The sequence below is a fragment of the Oncorhynchus mykiss genome, chromosome 12 (assembly GCF_013265735.2).
Source record: "Oncorhynchus mykiss isolate Arlee chromosome 12, USDA_OmykA_1.1, whole genome shotgun sequence".
NCBI lineage: Eukaryota > Metazoa > Chordata > Actinopteri > Salmoniformes > Salmonidae > Oncorhynchus > Oncorhynchus mykiss.
In genome coordinates this window covers 75,135,112-75,161,063 of record NC_048576.1, presented here as the reverse complement: position 1 = coordinate 75,161,063, position 25,952 = coordinate 75,135,112, and the positions used below count along the sequence as shown (strand labels likewise).

Sequence of the window (25,952 nt, the reverse complement as noted above, 5' to 3'; positions counted from 1 at the left end):
TCATGTTAAAAGGAACCACCAGCTTTCATATGTTCTCATGTTCTAAGCAAGGAACTGAAACGTTAGCTTTCTTACATGGCACATATTTTACATGGAACATATTGCACTTTTACGTTCTTCTCCAACACTTTGTTTTGACATTATTTAAACCAAATTGAACATGTTTCATTATTTACTTGAGGCTAAATTGATTTTATTGATGTATTATATTAAGTTAAAATAAGTGTTCATTCAGTATTGTTGTAATTGTCAATATTACAAATAAATAAATAAAAATATTGGCCGATAAAAAAAATAAAAATAAAATAAAATAAATGTTTTTAAATAAAAAAAATACATCGGTATCGGCTTTTATGGTCGTCCAATAAATCGGTATCGGCGTTGAAAAATCCTAATCGGTCGACCTCTAATAGTGATGCATGCATATTAAGAAACATCCTCCTTAACCAGTAGCTCCGACCACAAGCCTCGTTGAAATGCATCGCAAACACAGATTCAAAACGAAAGTCAGTCTTACTTAGAAGTCAACAGAAAGTTAGACAGTTGCTGCTTGGAATATTGACAAGAGCCAAGTGCTTTTTTTGAACTTCTGCCACTGGGCTGCCCCATTGGGCAACCAGCTCCGACCAACTGTGGCTCTCTAAGATGTGAATAGACTAGATGCACCACCTGCCACTCCAAACTACCATGACTACAATTAGCAGTTTGTGAGAATTCTAAGCCACCTGACATAAGGAGTGGGGTCCAGCTAGATATCTCAGCATTGGAGAAAAGAGTAGAGCAGCAGTCTTGTGCATTGCCAAAACTCTCATCCAACCCCTTCTCCTGTCATTACTCTCCACTCACCCCCATTATTTATAGGTGGATGTATCTTTCTGGCTTCCTGACGTTTGTTGGGTTATATTAGCTTGAGGCAAATGGAGGAGTGGAGAGAGGCCGCAACATTTTCTTCTGTAAATGTTTTGGGCATAGGATGAACTTGCGCAGTTAATGTCAAGGACTTTGCCGGCTAACTTTGTTTGACAGAGGACCTCTGTTTGGCTTAAGCTGGGCTTGACCCAATTAAGAGCCAACCAATCCAGATAGACAACCCTCACCTGCAAGAAACCTGGAGGGAGGCAAAACACACTGAACAAACTGAGGTTTAGTAAATCTTGGGCTGTGGATCAAACTGGGCTCTAACTGAGGAGATTCATCTCAAGACTGCTTTCCTCTGCAGTCTTAAAAGGCCAGGGCTATTCTACTGGCGGTCCAGATACGGACCATTTATTAATTTAGCCCTGTGATAAATTTTGAACATTTAATTAAAACAGAAGGGAAAAAAAATCCCTGCCAAAATACGGACATTCAGTGCCAAAATGACAAGTACTATGGTGGATGTCTATAGTGTAGTTTCTAGCGTCTATTTTTTGTTCATATGAATTTGGCTCTAGCATTTGAACAATATTATGACCCTACTCCTGAAGTATAAGACTCAAGAACACGTGCCTTCCGTTTCCCTCTGAGACTCACAAGTACTCGTTAGAAGGGAGTGTGATAGGGGGAAAAATAAAACACCAAAGACTACTTCCTTCAGAATGGAATTTGTCATTACCTGATGACATATGTTTGTGTTATTTATTGAGATGTTAAGTTTCCAGATTTTAATTTTTAATTTTTTTATTTTAAAACTTCTTCAGGATCGGTGTGTCCCTTCCACAGGACGGTTGAGCTAACATATATTAAAATCGCATTAGCCGGAGGTTGTAAGTAACAAGAACATTTCCCAGGACATAGACGTATCTGATATTGTCAGAAAGCATAGATTAACAAAAATGTAACGGCACAGTCACATTTACAGTAGTTATTAGTAAAGTAATACCATACTATTGTTTGAGGAGAGTGCACAGTTTTTAACATGAAAAATTAAACAAATTAGGCATATTTGGGCAGTCTTGGCAATTTTGAACAGAAATGCAAATGATTCATTTGATCAGTCTAAAGCTTCGCACATTCACTGCCGCCATCTACCTGGCCAAAATCGAAATTGCAGGGGGCTGGAATAATACATTACGGCATTTCAAAGATGGTACAAAAAAAAACAATAGCACGGTTGGTTTTTCTTGGTATACGCTTTTTTTTGTGTTATATTCTCCTACATTCTTTCCACAAACAAAGTGTTTCCTTTCAAATGATACCAAGAATATTCATATCATTGCTTGAGGGCCTGAGTTACAGGCAGTTAGATTTGGGTTTGTCATTTTAGATGGAAATTAAAACATCTATATTTTTTTAAAGTGGCGGATCCTTATCTTTTAGTAGTTAAAATAGTAAGCGAGCGCTGCGCCTCTCTTTTCAATGAGAAAAATGTTTTGGTTGCACCTCAACCAACGTCGTCGGTTGAGTGCCCTCCACTTCTTCCCAAATTTATTTTTGCAACATTTAATTTTAAGAAAAGTGTTTTATTGGTGTGCGCGAATTGCTTTTTTCCCCCGCTTTTTTGTAACACAGTTCTTCCGAAGAATAGTCGCATGTGGAAGATGTCTGGCCCGCCTGCAATTCACTTTTTTTTTGTTACACATCTGGCCCACGCACAAATATAGTTGAATAGCCCTGGGCTAGACTGTATCAACAACCCCTCAACAGTGCGAAAGACAAATGGTCATGTTCTGGAGCTTATTCAACCTGAATCTGGGAAGGTTCTAGAGAATTCTCAAGACTAAAGGACAACTTCTGGTCTTGAATTCACTGATCTCTATTTGAGAGCAAGATTTCTCTCACACACACACACAGAATCCCAAAGCTAAAGACCAGTGGAAACCTGCATGTCAATATCAAAATTGAAGCGAAGCAGCAGAGAGACACTGAAATATAGTCATGCAAGCCGTAACAAAAACACAAAGAGAACAACCTAAATAAAAACATTTTACAACACGCGAGACGACCGACTGCGAGCAATTGCAGGAAAGGCCTCCAATGAGTCAGTTCCATGAAAATCCTTTACGAGACGTTCCCATTCACACTTCCTCCGTGGGTGAGTTTACTGTGAGAGAGGTGCATCATAACTGCCCCGCTGAGGACCGGGCCCTGACCCAACACATACGTCAGTTCTGCATTTGCGCACCCCAACACCACCAGTGTCAGAGAACTGAGGTGAACGTCAAATGTGCTCTATGGCTGAGCGGCACTCCCCTATGAATATAAAATGGTAGTTTTTTACTAATTAACGGTTACATAGTGAAATATAATCTAACAGATAACTGCAAGAAACAGAGGATGAATTTGTCATTTCCCAATTTGGTAAAAAATTATTCTTTGCCCACATAACCAATAGGGCTGGGAATTGCCAGGGACCTTTCGATAAGATATTATCACGATACTTAATGCCAATATATGTATGGCAATTTGATGTTCCAAACATATTGCCCACTATGTCTGCTGCAGAGAGAATGAGAAAACGAGTTTTGATCAGTCAGGGAAATAAATGTGCTGAAAACATATTGGCTCACTATTTATCAATAAGCTTGAGAACAAGAAATAGGATAAAAATACAGGAGTTATGGCACAGGAACAGAGGACTAGCGCTAGCTAACACTACCTACAGCAGAAAAAAAATAATACTTGAGTCAATGTCGTCCAAAATTAATATTGTGATTTGTAACTATTGATTTTTCCCAGATTACACACGACATAAACTGATGCTATTCACTGGACCCCTACCTACAGTTGACATTGGAAGTTTAAATGTATTTGGCTAAGGTGTATGTAAAGTCAATTTCTCAATTCCTGGTATTTAATCGTAGTAAATATTCCGTCTTAGGTCAGTTAGGATCACCACTTTATTTTAAGAATGTGAAATGTCAGAATAATAGCAGAGAATTATTTCAGCTTTTATTTCTTTCATCACATTCCCAGCGGGTCAGAAGTTTACATAGTAATTGAGTGTATTTGCTAGCATTAAATTGTTTAACTTGGGTCAAACATTTCAGGTAGCCTTCCACAAGCGAATTGTCCCATTCCTCCTGACAGAGCTGGTGACAAGCTTTTTCAGTTCTGCCCACCAATTTTACTTGGGCTTGAGGTCAGGGCTTTGTGATGTCCACTGCAATACCTTGACTTTGTTGTCCTTAAGCCATTTTGCCACAACTTTGTAAATATGCTTGGGGTCATTGTCCATTTGGAAGACCCATTTGCAACCAAGCTTTAACTTCCTGACTGAGGTCTTGAGATGTTGCTTCATTATATCCAAATCATTCTCCTCCCTCGTGATGCCATCCATTTTGTGAAGTGCACCAGTCTCCCCTGCAGCAAAGCACCCCCACAACATAATGCTGCCACCCCCGTGCTTCACGGTTAGGATGGTGTTCTTTGGCTTGCAAGCATCCCCCTTTTTCCTCCAAACATAACAATGGTCATTATGGCCAAACAGTCCCATTTTTGTTTCATCAGAACAGAGGAAATTTCTCCAAAAAGTACAATCTTTGTCCCCATATGTACAGATGCAAACCGTAATCTGGCTTTTTAACGGCAGTTTTGGAGCAGGTTGAGCCTTTCAGGTTGTGTCGATATAGGACTCGTTTTACTGTTGATAGAGATACTTTTGTACCGGTTTCCTCCAGCATCTTCACAAGGTCCTTTGCTGTTGTTCTGGGATTGATTTGCACTTTTGGCACCAAAGTACATTCATCTCTAGGAGACAGAACGCATCTCCTTCCTGAGCGGTATGATGGCTGCGTGGTCCCAGTGTGTTTATACTTGCGTACTATTGTTTGTATAGATGAACGTGGTACCTTCAGGCGTTTGGAAATTGCTCCCAAGGATAACCCAGACAATTTTTTTATCTGGGGTCTTGGCTGATTTCTTTGGATTTTCCATAGATGTCAAGCAAAGAGCCACCGAGTTTGAAGGTAGGCCTTGAAATACATCCACAGGTACACCTCCAATGATGTCAATTAGAAGCTTCTAAAGCCATAACATTTTCTGGAATTTTCCAAGCCGTTTAAAAAAAAAAGGCACAGTCAACCTAATGTATGTAAACTTCTGACCCACTGGAATTGTGACACAGTGAATTATAAATGAAATGTCGTCTGTAAACAATTGTTGGAAAAATTACTTGTCTCGTGCACAAAGTAGATGTCCTAACAGACTTGCCAAAACCATAAGAAATTTGTGGAGTGGTTGAAAAATTAGTTTTAAAATGACTGCAACCTAAGTGTATGTAAACTTCTGACTTCAACTGTATATGTACAGTACATGGCTACCTCAAACCCCTGCATATCAACTCGGTTCTGTTACTCCCTGTATATAGCCATGTTATTTGTACTTGTTATTTTTATTCACATCACCATTTCCATTTTATACACATTTTTCTTTAGCTAAGCATTATTGGAAAAGGACCTGGGTAAGTAAGCAGTTCACTGTTAGTCTACACCCAGCATGTGACCAATTAGATTGTATTTTATAACCAACTAATAAAAAAGACGTATCAATGTAATGGCTTTGTTATAATTAGGAAATTGAATAGGAGGGACCTTTAAAATTATAACTTTTAGGGTTAAGGCATGTTATTATGCATAATATGAATTTCTGCAGAATTGGAATATGCAGCGTTTAAGTGATGCACCCGCACACATACAGTGCAGTCGGAAAGTATTCAGATCCCTTGACTCTTTCCACATTTTGTTCCTTTAAAATTGAGCAGAAAAAAAAACACACTGCTCAAAAAAAATAAAGGGAACACTTAAACACAATGTAACTCCAAGTCTATCACACTTCTGTGAAATCAAACTGTCCACTTAGGAAGCAACACTGATTGACAATAAATGTCACATGCTGTTGTGCAAATGGAATAGACAACAGGTGGAAATTATAGGCAATTAGCAAGACACCCCCAATAAAGGAGTGGTTCTGCAGGTGGTGACCACAGACCACTTCTCAGTTCCTATGCTTCCTGGCTGATGTTTTGGTCACTTTGAATGCTGGCGGTGCTTTCACTCTAGTGGTAGCATGAGACGGAGTCTACAACCCACACAAGTGGCTCAGGTAGTGCAGCTCATCCAGGATGGCACATCAATGCGAGCTATGGCAAGAAGGTTTGCTGTGTCTGTCAGCGTAGTGTCCAGAGCATGGAGGCGCTATCAGGAGACAGGCCAGTACATCAGGAGACGTGGAGGAGGCCGTAGGAGGTGATCAAGTCAGGGAGGTGATCAAGAACCCGATGGTCACTGACAGAGCTACAGAGTTCCTCAGTGGCGATGGGAGAACCTTTCAGAAGGACAATCATCTCTGCAGCACTCCACCAATCAGGCCTTTATGGTAGTGGCCAAACAGAAGCCACTCCTCAGTAAAAGGCACATGACAGCCCGTTTGGAGTTTGCCAAAAGGCACCTAAAGGACTCTGACCATGAGAAACAAGATTCTCTGGGTCTGATGAAACAAAGATTGAACTCTTTGGCCTGAATGTCAAGCGTCACGTCTGCAGGAAACCTGGCGCAATCCCTACGGTGAAGCATGGTGGCAGCATCATGCTGTGGGATGTTTTTCAGCGGCAGGAACTGGAAGAATAGTCAGGATCAAGGGAAAGAAACCGAGCAAAGTACAGAGAGATCCTTGATTAAAACCTGTTCCAGAGCATTCAGGACCTCAGACTGGGGCGAAGGATCACCTTCCAAAAGGACAACGACCCTAAACACACAGCCAAGACAACGCAGGAGTGGCTTCGGGACAGTTCTCAATGTCTGAGTAGCCCAGCCAGAGCCCGGACTTGAACATCCCTGGAGAAACCTGAAAATAGATGTGCAGCGACGCTCCCCCTCCAACCTGAGAGCTTGAGAGGATATGCAGAGAAGAAAAGGAGAAACTCCCCAAATACAGGTGTGCCAAGCTTGTAGCGTCATACCCAAGACTCAAGGCTGTAATCGCTGCTAAAGGTGCTTCAACAAAGTACTGAGTAAATGGGTCTGAATACTTATGAAATGTGAGTAATGCAATACATTTTTTATAGATTTACGAACATTTCTAAACCTTTATTTGCTTTGTCATTATGGAGGTATTGTGTGTAGATTGATTGAGGGGGAAAAAACAATTTTAGAATAAGGCTGTAACGTAAAAAAATGTGGAAAAAGTCAAGGGGTCTGAATAATTTCTGAATGTTCTATAGATAATAAATTAATCAGAAATTAGTTTGACTCACATCATAAAAGCAGAAAGAGGTTCATTTTTACTACAATTGTGCAAATTTGCTCACACAGAAGCTACACACACACACACACACGAGGATTCACAGAGATTCAATTTCCTCAAATAGAACGCAGTGATGACTCATTCTCTGCTCAGCACCAACTGCAATGTTCTGCTGTAGCAGATAACACCTTTATTTATTAAAATAAATGTTCAGATAAGTTTTTTAGAATAAAGTTTTGTTATTTACCGCACTTGGAGTTCTAAGAGGCTGAACTGTCAATATTTCACACTGCATTGACATTTACATCCCTATTTACTTCCTTGAATGAGATTCCAATTAAGATGTGAGTCATATTGTAAACACTGTACGCTAAATATAGCCATAGAAATGTGGAGGAGTTACAAATAAGTAATGATTTGGAATATTAATTGATGGAAGTAATTTAGAATAAAATCAGGTCATTGAAAAATAAAACATTGTCAAGTTCACAGTTTATTTGGGGGAATATACAACTGTTCACCCCTTAAACTTGTGGGAATAGGCCTATATGGATAGGGACAAATTGACATTGTTCTAACAGAATAAATATTTTTAAAAGCATAAGCATGATAGAAAATTGAAAGAGCACTTTAAAAAAATGGGAAACAGTTCACCTGGTACAGGTCTGAATCCAAACATTACACTGTTGATTGTATGTACATTTACTGCACTTTTCACAGCATTTGTCAATAACGAAATCTAAAAGTACTCTGGATACATTGTTACATAAGAATATTAAATTGCAGTAGGTGCAAGAAGGGTTTGAGTGACAGGTCCAACTAGTGTTCACACCTCTCCAAATGCACTTTTATAACAAGGAAAGACCCTCCAACTATAGAGGTGCTTTTTTGAACTCTCCTAGCTTTGCCATTGAGGAACTGAGGCACACTTGCCCTTTGTCCCTGCGTCCCCACCTTCACACAATTCCAGTTGTTGTTTAGGCAATCCCAAAACTTTCAAATAGAAATCCTCTGGGTCAGGAGGGAATCATTTGAAAGCTTAATATATTGCCAACATAATATACCATCTTAGTGTTAGGCTTTCAAAAGGCACTTCAGACAAACAGATTGCAATTTTGGTGTGCATAGAACGTAGTCATGAGTGCATTCAAGTTAGTGTTCCGCGGAAAATTCTCAATACGACAAACCTAGGCTCATTCTGTTCAGGTCAACCCAGGGTATTACACCTTGACCAAACCAGCTCCAAGTGTGCATCTGCATATTGATTTTGTCTATCCCGAGCAGATGCGTTCATGACACGCAGGTGAACAAACAATATTAAATTTGGGGAAAACACACATGAAACACGGGAGATAAACACTGGGTTGTTATTTTACCAGAAATGCATATGGCCTTTTTGCTGGATATCTTTGTATAATTTTGACCCATTTTGAACACACAAAAATTGTGTGTTCTCTACCCAATTTATTCAGCATGCAACACGTCATCCTTGTAACTTTGGATCAAACATAGCGATCATAAACGTTAAGTGTAAATGACATGTTTTCAAATATGGAAATGTGAAGTGCACATTTGGACTCACAGGTGTTTGGTTTGCTTGTATGACATCAAAGCCATATTATAACACTCAATGTCTCATCTTTCAGAACACATCAACTCCTCTCATTTACAGCGTTTCCCGCACCAAGACAATTTCAAATGTCGCCCAATTAGGCAGGGCAGGATGAGGGAAACTTGTCACGCACGGTGCTCAAGTTTATAATAGCTGTCAGTCAAAACCGATACAGTGCTGTGAAGCGTAGAATCTGAGCTCTGACGTCACGTATAAGCATGTTACTCTACAGCCACTGCGTTCCAATCCGCTGATCAATGACAAAAACTGCCATGCTCAACCAGTATGTATACAATATGACCGGGACTGTGCAAGTGGAAAGGTCTACTGATCATAAATGGTAAAGTAAGAATGCCTTGATAGGCTAGCCTATAAAAATTGGGGGAAAACAGATTGTGAAAAAGGACAACGAATGAAAGAAAATGGAGTGTAAGCGGCTGGTTTAGCTTGTGTTGATTGATGCAAATCAATACGTTCCTGCAGTCAAGATAGGAACTTGCCACTCATATTGGAACGGAGTCAAAACATTCCTGGAAACAAGCATGTTCAAAAGGATATGAGACCCTTAGTGTGAACTCATTATACAGAGAAACTGAACGTAAATATGGCTGTGATTGTGTCTTTGTCCATCTATTGGAGAGCGGTTGGTCATATAATACGTACTAAGCACTACAGCTGGGCGATATGGACAAATCCTTATTGCAATAAATACCTGAATAATGATAAATAGAACACTAAGTTCAGCAAATGTTGTGTATCCTTTAAAATTACTACAACTTGTTTGATGGTTGTAGCCATCAATTGTCCCATTAACAAATCTCACATACAGTACCTTCAGAGAGTACTCATTAACATCCCTTGACTTTCTCCACTTTGTTTTAGACACAATTAAAAAATATTAAATTGAGATTAATGGCCTACACACACACACCATAATGTCAGTGGAGGTATGTTTTTCTAATTAAAAAAAACAAGACGTCTTCAGTCAATAAGTATTCAACCACTTTGTTATGGAAAGCCTAAGTTCAGGAGTAAAAATGTGCTTAACAAGTCGTAAGTTGCATGGACCCACTGTGCGCAATAAGTGTTAAAAAGCTGCAATATGTAACTTTTTGGGAGAACCGACCAAATTCAAGCTATTTCTATGCTTCCAGTTTTTAAGTTTTGTTTTTGCACATTATCTTCAAATAGCAGAAAATACAATACTGTTATGGAAAATATATTTCAGTGATTTAAAAATGGTACATTTATGGTACGTATATTCTATACGACTTGTTTTGTCAAACAGAAATTTTGCAAACTATTTGAATTTTAACAACCAGGAATAGGTGGAGCGATTTATGCATAGTGCATCTTTAACGTCATTTTTTAATGAATACCTCATCTCTGTATCCCACACATACAGATAATCGTAAAGGTCCCTCAGCCGAGCAGTGAATTTAAAAACACAGATTCAACCAGAGGTTTTCCAATGCCTCGCAAAGGGCACATATTAGTAGATGTGTAAAAAAGGAGACATTGAATATCCCTTTGAGCATGGTGAAGTTATTAAATACACTTTGGATAGTGTGTCAATACACCCAGTTACTACAAAGATACAGGCGTCCTTCCTAACTCAGTTGCCGGAGAGGAAAGAAACGGCTCAGTGATTTCACCATGGAGGTCAATGGTGACTTTAAAACAGTTACATAGTTTAACGGCTGTAATAGGAGCAAATGGAGGATGGATCAACAACATTGTAGTTACTAACCTACTTGACAGAATGAAGAGAAGGAAGGCTGTACAGAATTTTTTAAATTCTCATAACATGCATCCTGTTTGCAAAAAGGCACTAAATTAATACTGCAAAAAATGTGGCAGTGTTATGTTGGGGTCAAATCCAATATATTAAATAAAATCAAACTGTCACATGCACCAAATAAAATTAACTCTTTCTTGAACTGCATTGTTGGTTAAGAATATATTTACCAAATAAACTAAAATTAACACAATAACAAGGCTATATACAGAATACCACTCTCCATATTTTCAAGCATAGTGGCGGCTGAATCATGTTATGGGTATGCTTGTAATCGTTAAGGACTGGGGAGTTTCAGGATATAAAAAAAGAAAAGGAGCTAAGTACAGACAGTAATCGTCGAGGAATACCTTGCTTAGTCTGCTTTCCACCAGACACTGGGAGACGAATTCACCTTTCAGCAGGACAATAACCTAAAACACAAGTCCAAATCTATACTGGTGTTGCTTACCAAGAACACAGTGAATGTTCCAGAGGTGCTGAGTTAGATTTTCAAGTAGATTTAAGTCAAAGCTATGGGAAGACCTGAAAATGGTTGTCTAGCCATGATCAACAACCAATTTGACAGAGCTTGAAGAATTTTGAAAAGCATGAACGGTAAGCAAATATTTAATACTTATGTAAATGTGATATTTCTGCATTTCCTTTTCAATAAAAATTGTCAAAAATGCCAAAAAAAACCACATCATTTTGGCATTGAGGCCGTGGTCACCAACCTAAGTAAAGACAACTTTTGCATTTAAAAAAAAAGCATGCCGAGATCTACCACTTATATTTTAACATTTCCCTAATAAAAACTTCTGTAGGAATCAGGTTTGTGCAGTAGGCAGGCCTAATACATTATCACAGCATATTGGCTATATGCCTGGCCTGCCAATATTGTTAATCTCAGACCACATTATATTTTAAACCCGAGCTTTGATAATAAAAATAGATCATCAGCTTGCCACAGTAGAGTATAAATTGAAATAATTTCAATATTTATTTTACTGCACAGATGGTAAGCTACCTGCATCTGATGGTGATTAAGACAACTGAAATGAAGAATAAAATGAGGGGAAAAAAGTAAAATCACAACATCAGTGATGTTCAGGTGGGAAATTCAGGGCTCTAGAAAGATGCCCGAGTTTCCGCCTTGGAATTCCAAGTTGGATTACCGCTTTTTTTTTTTTACACAATATTTTTCCCAGCCAGATCTCATTTTATTCTTCTGAGTTCCCAGTTGACTTGAGAGCATTGAAGTCGTAGATGCCCGAGTTCCTAGTTGTTTTGAACACGGCATTAGTCTCAGCGGAGGGAGGGAAAGAGCAGCAGAGGGTCAAGCCTCTCGCGGTTCCTGCTCTCTCCTTCCTTTCTCGGGTCAGTATCATCGGAGGAGAGGGGACACAGTCTTCAACCTGATGGTGAAACGAGTCACACCACATCTGCCTCAAGCACAAATTAATATCGTTCCTATGACCAGAGAAAGTGAAATATTCAAATAGACAAGCTGCTAATAATAATAATAATAATAATAATAATAAAAACCCAAGGCTACCTATACACTCGGCTACTCATTCATTGCAGCGCGAGTAGGAGTTTTATGTTTTGTAATAGCTTGGAATAAAAATGTGACAGTGCTGAATAATTAAAATAATTCAACATGAAGTCCCTTATAAAAACAGCAGCTCTTTGCTGTATTATTTGACCGTCTCTCTCTGGTCATGTTTAGAAGCTAGGAAATCTCACGTAGGCTCGTATCAAACTTGAAGGCACTGATTTGCGCTATCCACCGGACAGAACGACAAATTAAATAGCTAAAAATGCAAACACTTGTGTGTAGATGGGTTTCAAAAATAGATGAAATATATATATTTTGAATTCAGTCTAACAATAAAATGTGGAATAAGTCCAGGGGTATGAATACTTTGAAGGCACTGTATTAGAAAAACATGTGTTATTTCAAACTTTATTTCTCTACTATAGGCTACTTATTGTAATGAACCATCAACAAAATTCATGCGATAAGTGATCGGTATGGTCGGTGTCAATTTACCGTGCCAGCTCTACAATACACTTAAAAATGGGTCACCAATTACATTCATGCAGGCCACTTACGGGTGCTGTTCTACAGCCATCATGACTTTTTTAGCCTCTTGGAACAGCACCAAACAGAACGTTACCTGGCTAACAAAGGCCCTTACGCTATACAAACCCCTCAGTCCGGTACTTCCGGACAATTTAACACATTTTTGCCTTAGCAGGATTCGAGCTCTTGGAGGAGCTCTCTGTGTTCCTGGCTGATCGAACAGGTGGGTGACGCAACACAGAGAACAGAGTAAATTCTCTGCTGCGCTCCCCGTCTCAAGTAGCCTAAATGCCTGTGCAGGGCCAGTCACACAAAAGGAAAAGTTGCCATCCTGACCATAAGGCCCTTTTGGGTGTTCAGGATTATTCAGGTATAGTTCTCATGTGGCGGTGTTGAAATGTGGCAGTGGACATCACAGTTCGACACCTGTTCAGTTGGAGTTAATGGTAACTTCAAAACAGTGTTTTGAATGTCAATGCACTTCTATCTGCAGATAAAATAAGTCCAGTCATTGTACTACATGTTCAACTCTCATAAAAAGGCTGACACTGAGGATGGTTAGACTTTCTGCAAAAATTCTACAACGTGTCTGCATTGTTATTGCTGTGGTCAGAGTCTAAGATCCGCCTGAGCTCATCTTCATGACCAGTTAGCTTTGCAGTATTGCTGCACCTACCGATCGGAAGGCCTTCCTGCCTCAAATGCTATTAACATAAAGACAACACGAACACTATATATCTCGCCAAAGATACTAGCTACACACAAGCTACTTACACAACTCATAGCACAAAAAAACAGCAGTCATGTTTGCTCTAGTGTTTTGTCCAATGAGCAGACAACCCTCCAGGCCTTTCACAGAGCAGTCAGGGTTGCCACGGCACCCAGTGACATTCAAAGACGTCATTAGGGGGATGGGAGGTTAATAAAGGTCTGGTCAGTCGTCAGCGGTTCTAAATATAGACAGAAAGAGATTGGAGAAGAGAGCAGCCAGTAAGAGAATCCACAGGTTGTTGTTGTTGTTGTTAGGATTTGTTCTGATATAGGATAGCCCATGTGTAGAGGAACTTAAACCAACTGGAATCATGAGAACAAGTCTAAACAAATAGAAAAAAAAGAAAAGGAAAGTATTTTGTTTAAGAGACCCATGAACACATCCTGCTACTGGATATAATTCTGAATAATCACTCCAGTTTGCTGACTTCTTTAAGATAAAAGTAATGGTGAACCATACAGCCACCATAAAGCCTCAGACTTCGAGATGCTGGTTTCCTGTCATCAAACAAACTTGTAAAACAACACATGAGTAATGCCCTGAGGGGAGTTCATGGAGAGGATCAGAGGGTTAAGAGGTCACGGGGGAGGGGGGCTTTCTTTGCATTTCATGAAGAAAAAAAAGCTGGAGAAAAGAAAACCAGACTTACCTGTGGTGTTGGCAGAAATGATGAACGGAGAAGCCAGAGATGATTGCGTTAGTGGTCTTTGTTGTTCCAAAACTCAGTCAAATTGAAGGTAATAAGAATTAGGATGATAAAGCTTTAGGCGAGTGTGTATTTGCTTGTGTTTGGGAATGGACTGAAGGTTCTAAAGTGGGTCTTCGGCGTCAGCCATGACTTTGGTCCACAGAGGTATGGTGGATCAGTAGGCTCTTCCCCTTCTTCGAGTCAATCCCACTGCAATAGTCACAAATGAACAAGAGTTAGCCAGCTGCAGTTCAAGGATCCTGGTATCCGTAACTCCTCACATGCCTGGCCACTGCAGATAGCATGGCCAGCATTCATTCTGGCATAAGTAATTCAGTAATGTTAGTTTTCGACTCCCATTTTGCTTAGTCAGGCAATGACAGAGTAGGTGATCTGCTAGTCAAGATTAGTTGTTACACACAGGCCAAATAAGCAGTTGGGCTACCTCCATTTGCAACTCTCCCTCCCCGACTTCTACCATGATAAAACAGATGACCAATGATTTTACATTATTCCACTCCAGACTACCATTAAAACACTAACTCATAAAAAAAAAATCTAGTTGCTAAAGACTGTCTGAAATGTGGAAAATTGTTTTGCTTTGAGGGAAGGTGAGGGAGGGGGTGTTAGTCAGTTTGCCTCCGCCGAAAAGCACTCGCAGAGCTGTTAATGGGATGAGTCATGCAGCCTGGGGTCTGCAGAGACGAGAGAGAGACAGCAACACTACGATACCCACACTCCCCCTGGGGATGGAGGAGGAGAGGCATAGCGCTGCAATGCCCATACTGGCCCTCAGTCGCACCATGCTTCTCAATGACCCCAGGTGAGTGGACAAATGGACAGTGTCAATATGTGCAGTCTTTCTAAACTGGGCCTCTGTTCTAAATGAATAGGCTACTTAGTCATTTCATTAGTGTGAATGTGTAAACACACATTCTAAATTACTTAATTGTGTAAATATCTCCCTGCTCTATAACATTTCACTTACGTATGATGGTCTATTTCATAGGTTGCAAAATAAATAAAACCTTAGTTGTTGCTTCCTAGATCGCTCGTATAGCTATTAAAGCCATGTCACACATTTTTACAAGGGGATTTCACCATGGGAGGTCTGATTCCATCCAAGGGTTCTGCCCAACATAAATTAAAATCTATATTCTCTTTATTCCAATTAGCCTTTAAAATCTGGAATCCGTACTTAGTGAATATGCCACATCCATTTGCGATGTTACAACAGAAGTTATTTCAAACTACTGACAGTTCATTTCCCTCAGACATCATTGCATGCACGATACAAGAGCAGAGGTACTGCACATTTCTTTTGTTGCCATGCTAGATGCTCCGCTCCTCAGTTTCATCAACAAATCAAAAACAATTAATGCGCTGGGGCGAGCAGTGGCGCCGTTTCACCTTAAGCGGATGAAATATTCATTAAACTCCTGTCAAGGTAGCCTAATCACATGCAATAAAATGGATGCAAATTGCTATATGCATTATGTTAAAACTGTTTTTACAAAGAGGTTATTCACGCACTTTGCAGACCTTACCCAGAGCAAATTACATCATACAAATGTACATATTTTGTATTCGCACAGCTGGATGAACACTGGCGCAGTGCCAATTGTCTCTCTCATTAAGATACACCAATGACCTTTGATGATTTGAACATAACCTCCTGGTTAAATCCTTAACGTGCGATGTTGGCCCCATTACATCTCACAGAAAAAGATATAACAAAGTGCCTGCTTTATGCTTAATCCCTATTCATCTCAGTTTGCTCTGCAGCTGCTGTTGGGTCTGCATCCTACAGGAGTCCTGGCAGTTCCACAGCCCACTGGGGCACCCTGCGTTTTGGACAGTGTCCCTCCCTGGACCTGCGGCCTCACCTACTGGGCAGAGGGAGCAACTACAGGGGCAGGACGTGGCCAGACAGGAGACATTGTTTTCAGCACTTACAGTACCAGTCAAAAGTTGACACACCTACTCATTGAAGGGTTCCTTTATTTTTACAATTTTCTACAATGTAGAATAGTGGCGACATCAAACTATGAAGTAACACATATGGAATCATGTAGTAACAAAACGTGTTAAACAAATCTAAATATAGTTTACATATTATATGAGATTCTTCAAAGTAGCCACCCTTTGCCTTGATGACAGCTTTGCACTCTTGGCATTCTCTCATTCCAGATGAGGTAATCATCTGGAATGCATTTAAATTAACAGGTGTGCCTTGTTAAAAGCTAATTTGTGGAATTTCTTTCCTTCTTAATGCGTTTGAGCAAATCAGTTGTGTTGTGACAAGGTGGGGGTGGTATACAGAAGATAACCCTATTTGCTATAAGATTATGGCAAGAACAGCTCAAATAGGCAAAGAGAAACGACAGTTCATCAATACATTAAGACATGAAGGTCGGTCAGTCAAAGCGGAAAATTTCAAGAACTTTGAAAGTTTCTTCTAGTGCAGGTGCAAAAACCATCAAGCGCTATGATGAAACTGGCTCTCATGAGGACCGCCACAGGAAAGGAAGACCCAAAGTTCAAAGCAAACTATTTGTCACATGCGCCAAATACAACAGGTGTAGACCTCAGTGAAATGCTTACTTACAAGCCCTTAACCAACACTAAAGTGTTAAGAAATGATTTACTAAAATAAACTGAAGTTAAATAAAATGTATAAAAAGAAACATAATTAAAGGGCAACAATAAAATAACAGTAGCGAGGCTATATACAGGGGGTACCGGTACAAAGTCAATGTGCTGGGCACCAGGTTAGTCGAGGTAATGGGGAGGTGAGGAACAGTCTATGACTTGGGTGGCTGGATTCTTTAGCAATTCTTTGGGCTTTCCTCTGACACCGCCTAGTATTGAGGTCCCGGGTGACAGGAAGCTTGGCCCCAGTGATGTACTGGGCCATACGCACTACCCTCTAGTGCCTTGCAGTCGGAGGTCGAGCAGTTGCCATACCAGGCGGTGATGCAACCAGTCAGGAGGCTCTCGATGGTGCAGCTGTAGAACGTTGAGGATCTCAGGACCAATGCCAAATCTTTTCAGTTGGCTGAGGGGGAAATAGGCGTTGTCGTGCCCTCTTCACAACTGTCTTGGTGTGTTTGGACCATGATAGTTTGTTGGTGATGGACACCAAGGAAATTTAAGCTCTCAACCTGCTCCACTATTGCCCCGTAGTGGAGCTGTAGTGTACGACCATCTCCTTTGTTTTACGTCTGCTGCAGAGGATAAGTACATTATGGTTAACTGCACCTCAGATTGTAGCATTTATTTTGGCTGCAGAGTTGAAGTAACAGACATCAACATCAACTGTTCAGAGGAGACTGCGTGAAATCAGGCCTTCATGGTCAAATTGCTGCAAAGACTACTAAAAGGACAGCAATAAGAAGACTTGCTTGGGCCAAGAAACACAAACAGAAGGACATTGGTGCTAATCTATCCTTTGGTCTAATGAGTCCAAATTTGAGATGGTTGGTTCTAACCGCCGCGTCTTTGTGAGACGCAGGGTAGGTGAACGGATGAGCTCCACGTGTAGTACCCACCGTGAAGCAGGGAGGTGGGAATGGTGCTTTACTGGTGACACGATCTGATTAATTTAGAATTCAAGGCACACTTAACTAGCATGGCTACCACAGCATTCTGCAGCAATACGCCATCCCGTCTGGTTTGGGCTTATAATTTGTTTTTCCAACAGGGCAATGATCCATCACACCTCCAGGCTGTGTAAGGGCTATTTGACCAGGAAAGAGAGTGATGGAGGGCTGCATCAGATGACCTGGCCTCCACAATCCCCCGACCTCAACCAAATTGAGATGGTTTGGGATGAGTTGGACCGCAGAGTAAAAGAAAAGCAGCCAACAAGTGCTCAGCATGTGTGGGAACTCATTCAAGACGGTTAGAAAAGCATTCCAGATGAAGCTGGTTGAGAAAATGCCAAGAGTGTCATCGAGGCAAAGGGTGGCTACTTTGAAGAATCTCAATTAAAATATATTTTGATTTGTTTAACACTTTTTTGGTTGCTGCATGATTCCATGTTTTATTTCATATATTTCACTATTACTCTACAATGTAGAACATTTTAAAAAATTAAGAAAAACCATTGAATGAGTAGGTGTCCAAACTTTTGACTGGTACATAAAGTAAATTGGCCATAAGAGTGAACAAATCTAGATGATTTTTAGGCCATATCACCCAGCCCTAATTACCACTGCAGTGTAATTCCTGGAAAGCGGATCTGGAAAGCGGATCCCACTCAGTCGCGGAAGTCTTGCCTCTAAGCCATATGATTTAATGGAGCGGAGTTAGCGCTGGAAGCCCATGCAGTACCGCCGTCCCTGTGCCTTCCACACTGAAGCAAGGCTCTCAGGCATCTTGCCCAAACACGTCACTGATCGTTTAATGCTCTTTAAAAACTACTCTCCTCAGATGTCCCCTCCGGTTTAACACTGGCCCCTTGTCAGCACATCGACTAAATATATTCATATTTCTCTAGGGTTTTGTTTGGTTTTGCAAGGTTATCTGGGAACAGTCATGAGGATTAGACTAACGACAGGAACATGTAATTTAGTCAGTCACTCACTAACACATTTAGATACCAAAATCACCAAGACCAATTTGTGACAGGAAGGCATTGTTGCACCAATTGCAAGAAACAGCTCAAATTGAATTTAGACTTTTGAAATTGTTAATTTTATGCAGCCTTTCTAACATCTGGGACTAAGTGCCATTAAACCTATGTCTTTCTCCTGTACACCCACAAAGGATGACATTTCCTGTAATTGCATACAATATTGCATACAATATGTCAGCTAAATCATGTCTAGGGTGTGGTATGGGGCTAAGCAAATGGCTCTCTGTGTGATATTCCAGAAGTTGGTAAGCAACTCTCCCCCTGCAGGATCCCAAGGCACTCGGTCAGATGACATGCTCCGGGAAGGGCCTGGCTTAATCACGGAATTCACCGGAAGCTTGGTTATAGAAACCGTGTCACAGAGATAATGGGATGCCTTGTCGCAGGATATTTAGAACCTTTAATTAACCACTTCTGACTGCTGACCTAGCCACTTTCACCGGCTGCATTAGCCTAATGACGTACGAATGGGGATAAAAATATCAGCTCCTTTTTTTCTTCTTTTTTTTAACTCTTTGCAGTACCACTGCGTGATGGTGCAAGGAGACTCATCCAGCGAATAGCATAAGTGGGGGGGTCTCCGCCTCCTCACATTATCACTGAAAATACCGGTCCCTCCAACAGCCAGGAAGTGCTGCTAAGTGACATGCTCTGTCCTCAGATCTTGGCATCAGCCTTTGCTTGAAGCCATGACTTAAAATTGGTTCAACATATGAAGCACAGAAATTGTACACCAAGAAATTCTTAAAATTGCAGGGAGAGCTTTAAGCAGGAGCAAATCATTTTGCAACAATCAAATGTGCTTCATGTTGAAATTGGCTGCTGTCAAACTTTATTGCATAGCATTTATGAATGCAATGGCCTTCGGGCAATGCAACAGAAAGGCCTGTGGCACAGAGTCAGGTCTGGTCCAAAATCAGAACCACATAAGGAGGATCCTTTGTGCTCTTATAAACAGAACCAAAAGATGGCGTAAAAATGTGTGCTGCTTCTGCACATCCCCCTCAGCCAGCCCTCAAAGTCAAGGCGAGAGAGCGACCAGCAGATTCTCAAGGAGAAAGGAGGGACACTGCACTCAGCAGAGCCTTTCCCACCAGCAGTGAAGAAATGGCCCCATCTCCCCTTGATTTTATGTAAGGCCACACCTTACATAAAATACAGAGAGCATGCAGGCTCTCAATGGCAGTGCGGCACCTTTAATTTACCTTGAAGCTAAATTGTTCACTTAAATAGCAGAGAGAGATATGCCTAGTTAGTTGATTCAAAATGTAGTCAAATGAAGTATGTCTAGGCAATGGCCTTATAACTGGTCCAAGGATGTTTCATTAGGATCCAGACACCAAATTACTAACTTCAGTCAAATTATTTTTCCCCAACACTGAAGTGCCTCACAGAAATGATACAATCAAAACAATTTTGGGTCAGCACATTGCTCAAGGGTAGGAGGCTGGCACCTATTCCTTCTGGAATTTGAACCAGTCACATGCCCATTTCTCCAAGAATAGGCTTTTCTGGGGGCTAGGATTGTAAACGTGCATGGAATATTGGGGTGGAGGCTGTCAACTGTGGGTTTTATCCGATCAACACTGGTAACCAGGTTTCCAGGATTTAAAAACATTTACAAATATTTCAGCACAGAAAGCATGTTTAAATCATTAACATAAAAATAAAAAAAATCCAGAAAATCACATTGTAGGATTTTTAATGAATTTCTTTGCAAATTATGGTGGAAAATAAGTATTTGGTCACCTACAAACAAGCAAGATTTCTGGCTCTCACAGACCTGTAACTTCTTTGTCCTTCTTCCTCTGTCCTCCACTCGTTACCTGTATTAATGGCACCTGTTATCAGTATAAAAGACACCTGTCCACAACCTCAAACAGTCACACTCCAAACTCCACTATGGCCAAGACCAAATAGCTGTCAAAGGACACCAGAAACAAAATTGTAGACCTGCACCAGGCTGGGAAGACTGAATCTGCAAGAGCTAAGCAGCTTGGTTTGAAGAAATCAACTGTGGGAGCAATTATTAGGAAATGGAAGACATACAAGACCACTGATAATCTCCCTCGATCTGGGGCTCCACGCAAGATCTCACCCCGTGGGGTCAAAATGATCACAAGAACGGTGAGCAAAAATCCCACAACCACATAGGGGGGACCTAGTGAATGACCTGCAGAGAGCTGGGACCAAAGTAACAAAGCCTACCATCAGCAAGGGCATTGAAGATGAAACGTGGCTGGGTCTTTCAGCATGAAAATGATCCCAAACACACCTGCCGGGCAACGAAGGAGTGGCTTCGTAAGAAGCATTTCAAGGTCCTGGAGTGGCCTAGCCAGTCTCCAGATCTCAACCCCATAGAAAATCTTTGGAGGGAGTTGAAAGTCTGTGTTGCCCAGCAACAGCCCCAAAACATCACTGCTCTAGAGGAGATCTGCATGGAGGAATGGGCCAAAATACCAGCAACAGTGTGTGAAAACCTTGTGAAGACTTACAGAAAATGTTTGACCTCTGTCATTGCCAACAAAGAGTATATAACAAAGTATTGAGAAACTTTTGTTATTGACCAAATACTTATTTTCCACCATAATTTGCAAAGAAATTCATTAAAAATCCTACAATGTGATTTTCTGGATTTCTCATTTTGTCTGTCATAGTTGAAGTGTACCTATGATGTAAATTACAGGCCTCATCTTTTTAAGTGGGAGAACTTGCACAATTGGTGGCTGACTAAATACTTTTTTGCCCCACTGTACAGCTGAGGTTATTTTTGCTTCACACTGTAGCCTAAATACTTTTCTACAGTGTATGAATCCAAGTTTCCATGCATTTTTGCATTGCAAACAGAATAGGCAAACATCAAGGCCCTGTTTCTTCAGGGCAGCACATGGGCAGGGCTGTTCAATAGCCTTTTCAACACCTTGTGTGATTCATCAGGACAAGTGACTCTGCGTCACGTCATTGATGAACTGTCTTAAAAAAATAAAAGGAGTTGCCATCTTACATACTGAACCCATTTCATGAAGGAGTAGGCCTAATCTCTCGTGGACAGATGCACGTAACATAAAAATGGTAGTAGCATCTGTCGACAGCCGGTGGGATGGCAAATAGACTAGCCCGAAACTGGCTGAGAGTTTCCGTTTAGAGGGATGAAGACTTTGCTAGTCTCGTTAGTACATTTACGCAAGATTTTAATTCTGGGTGTCCGAGATCAGAGAAGCAAAGTTCGACCCATCAAGTTTAATTCAGGCAATCAATATAAAAGATACACATTTTAAAAATAGACAGTGACCCGCATAGAGAAAGCACATTTAAATGTATACTGTTCAGTGGCCATGGTCTGAAGCAAATGTTATTTATATCCTCCCTCATAAGGAAGAGGTCCCCTATGGAACATGGGGTCTCAATGTGTGACCCTTTTTAAGGTCTTGACATCTGTCACCATGTAATTCAACTGGGCACATCCAGATGTTTGCAGATAACCTGATCTTATCTGATAGCCAAGAGGGCAGAAATCAGGAGTGTGTGACAAGGCAACCCTTGAGCAAAAAGGCTGATGCTAGAGATGAAGAAACACTAGCTAAACCATTTACTTGGAGTGACTGTTAAATGAGGGCAATTCCACAGCAACAGGGATGCTGATATTTTTCACATTGGCATACATTTTAAACAAAATCCAATGATTAAAGTTAAACCATACAACTCCATGCACAAGGACTTAACCATTTTCAATTAAAAAAAACACTTGCAAGGCCACTCGAGGACTGTGAGAGGCATCCACACACGTGAGAAGCAGCATCTGTCAATCAACTGATCTCTAGCAAATCTTTGACACTTCATCAAAGACAGGCATTTGTCATTAATTTAATTTTAGGAGGAAGTCCTTCTCCACGACCTCTCTGGCTCCATCCAACTTGCGAGCCAAAACCACAAGCCACATCTTTTCATAGGGTTTAGGGTGGCCTGCAGGTACAATGTTAACGTGTATAAAAACACAGAACAAGTCACAAATCAAAACCTTACTTTGGAATCCACTGTAGAATATACAACACATTAGGAAAAGCTGCTCTTTCCATGACAAACTGACCAGGTGAAAGTTATGATCCATTATTGAGGTCACCTGTTAAATCCACTTCAATCAGTGTAGATGAAGGGGAGGAGACAGGTTCAAGACGAATTTAAGCCTTGAGACATGGAATGTGCCATTCAGAGGGTAAATGGGCAAGATAAAATATTTAAGTGCCTTTGAACAGGGTATTGTAGTAGGTGCGAGGGGGACTGGTTTGATGGTGTCAATTGCTGTGCTTTTCACACTCAGTTTCCTGTTTGTATCGAGTATGGTCCACCACCCAAGGGACATGCAGTCAACTTGACAACGGTGGGAAGCTTTGGAGTCAACATGGGCCAGCATCCCTGTGGAACACTTGACACCTTGTAGGCCATTCCCCAACAAATTGAGGGCAAAGGTGGGTAGGAAGGTGTTATAATGTTTTGTACAGAGTATCTAGGCCTACCTTTAATAAATGCCATGTTCCTTTCATAAGTTATGCCTATCATGAAAGTAACTGCAAAAACAACTTTGTCAGCAGACAATCCATTGTGATAACCGATACGGACCATAAATGAATAAACTATTCAGACATCTCTACATAAGGAGCAAACCTACCCATCTGAACTAGGCACAAAAGGTGCTTCCAGTAATGCAAATTAGTATTTTGGGGGGGCAAGGAAAGCACTGATAGAGTTAATTGGCCTAAGGTATTATACCTTTCACTCACATTTCATTTTACACAGTGAAACTAGTGGCATTAAATGTAATTTAACTAGGCAAGACAGTGAAGAACAAATTCTTATTTACAATGACAGCCTACCAAAAGGCCTCCTGCGGGGACAGGGGCTGGGATGAAAAATATAATATAGGACAAATACACATCACGACTTAAAGAGAGACAGACCCAAGACAACATAGCAGGGCAGCATCACAAAACAGGGTACAAACATTATTGGGCACAGACAACAGCACAAAGGGCAAGAAGGTAGAGACAACAATACATCACGCAAAGCAGCCACAACTGTCAGTAAGAGTGTCCATGATTGAGTTTTTGAATGAAGAGATTGGACAGTTCTCAGTTTGAGTGTTTGTTGCAGCTCATGTTAATTAGCATAACGTTATATTGAATATGCAAAAACACAGGCTACTGACTGTGTGGGATCCTCTTTCACACACGGCATAGGAACTGTATACACCTATAGAAACAACTATCAGGGAGTGGGACCCCAACTCAAGTGGCACCATTACCTTAAAAAAAAAAAAAAAATGAGGCGTCGCAAACTTGCAGACGACTGCAATGGGGGTAACCAGAAGTGGAGATTGCAGAAGTGGCAAACTGGTCATTTCAACTAGAACAAAAACACAATTTGCTAAACATGGAGGACACAAATTGCCATGGAGAGGGCACCGACGACTGCGGTACTGCTTTTAGCAACCACCATAAATAAAAACGTTTTAAAATTGTGATAACTAAATTAGCTAACGTTACTAGCTATATGTAAGTAGGCTTCTGATAAGCTAACGTTAGCTAGCAAGCTAACTAGACGTCTGGGATCATTACAACCTGGCTAACTGACTCTTTAAAATCAGATGCCAATACTATGTCAGTTTGTTAACTTAAAATTTTCCAAATCAGAACAATCCATTCGTGCACATTTACATTAGCTAAAGCAACTTCGCTTGCTAGCTAACGTTAACTAGCTATCAAAACTTCATAGCGTTCGCTCAGCTTGTTAGCTAGCCAGGAGTAACCAAACGCATCAAATGAAAATATCGCGAAAAACATTTCTTACCAGCAGTAGACGAAAGATACATTATCTCCCAGCAAACATAACGTACCTGATTGTCGTTATCCTTTTCGCTGCTCGGGGATTGCCTCTTTCACCGTTACACTTCTTGATCGGTTTAATAATATTTTGGGGGGTGAAATGTCTAATGTTCACTGTCAAAACTCTCTTTCCTCCATATTTTCAGCTCCTCCACCAACAACATTAATGACGTTTGTCCCCTGTCACGTGACTCCATCTGTTGGCGCTAAAAATAGATTATACACCCAATGAGTAACTCAGTACAGCAGGACAGATACTACTACCACGGCCCGAGTAGGAAAGGACTGCAAGTTTCCTACCAAAATCTTGGTTGCGCAGAATGTGTAGCGCATCTTTTCGGGAAGACTATCAATGTGAATCTTGGGCGCCACTATTAGATATACGGTAACTCAGAACAGCAAGTTACAGAGTATGCTAGACTAGAGCATGGGAAACATGTTTACATTGCCAAAGCATGTGGAATAGATCATAAACAAAACAGAAATGAACAGTAAAAGCTTTAAAAGAATAGAGCCATTTCAATTTCTATTACTGGCTACGTACAGTGTTGTAGCAATGTGCAAATAGTAGAAGTAAGAAAGGGAAAATAAATAGCATGTGGATTCTATTTGGAAATGTTGGCAGTGTAACAGTATAACTTTAGACCGTTCCCTCGCCCATACCCGGGCGCGAACCAGGGACCCTCTGCACACATCAACAACAGTCACCCTCGAAGCATCGTTACCCATCGCTCCACAAAAGCCGCGGCTCTTGCAGAGCAAGGGGAACTACTACTTCAAGGTCTCAGAGCAAGTGACTTCACTGATTGAAACGCTATTTAGCGCACACCGCTAACTAAGCTAGCCGTTTCACATCCGTTACAGTAGCACAGGTGAGGATGTTTTTCTCTTTAGACATCATTTACTTAATTATTGTTGCTAACCAGATGTAAAATTATGTTTTGATTAATTTATTGATGGAGTGGGTTAGGTCTGCTCTATACCAAATTAGTCTCTTCCCTGTTTCACACCTGGTAGTTTGGTGGACTACCAGCTCTGTCTGTCTCTCTCTCTCTCGCACAGACTTAATCTCACTTGCACAAGTGTGGTAGACCTTGCATTTGCACAGTGATGTCCCCTTATACATGCAAACTCTTGTTCTCACACTCTCTATTCTGGCCACATAGTGCACTGTCTTACTGCACAAGGAGCGAGATTGCCCTACACTCTCACTTTTACTGTTTGGTTTCCTGTGTGCTCATGTGTAGTTAGTTGCCATGGATGCACCTGACTGCACGGCTCCACACCTTACCCCACCGGTTTACCAGACACCCTCTCTCTTTCCCTCATCCTTCT

The 25,952-nt window shown here is 40.8% G+C and overlaps 1 protein-coding gene across 1 annotated transcript in view; it reads right to left on the bottom strand.

The window, feature by feature from the left end:
- Window positions 1-24,803, bottom strand: part of LOC110538386 (histone deacetylase 5) — an 80,186-nt gene extending 55,383 nt beyond the window's left edge. Inside the window, exons 1-2 of the mRNA XM_021625178.2 lie at window positions 24,629-24,803; window positions 14,061-14,309 (exon numbers count right to left, since the gene is read on the bottom strand). The gene's annotated coding sequence lies outside the window, so the exon portion shown is untranslated. The remainder of the gene's footprint in view (window positions 1-14,060; window positions 14,310-24,628) is intronic.
- Between the last annotated feature and the right edge of the window lie 1,149 nt (window positions 24,804-25,952).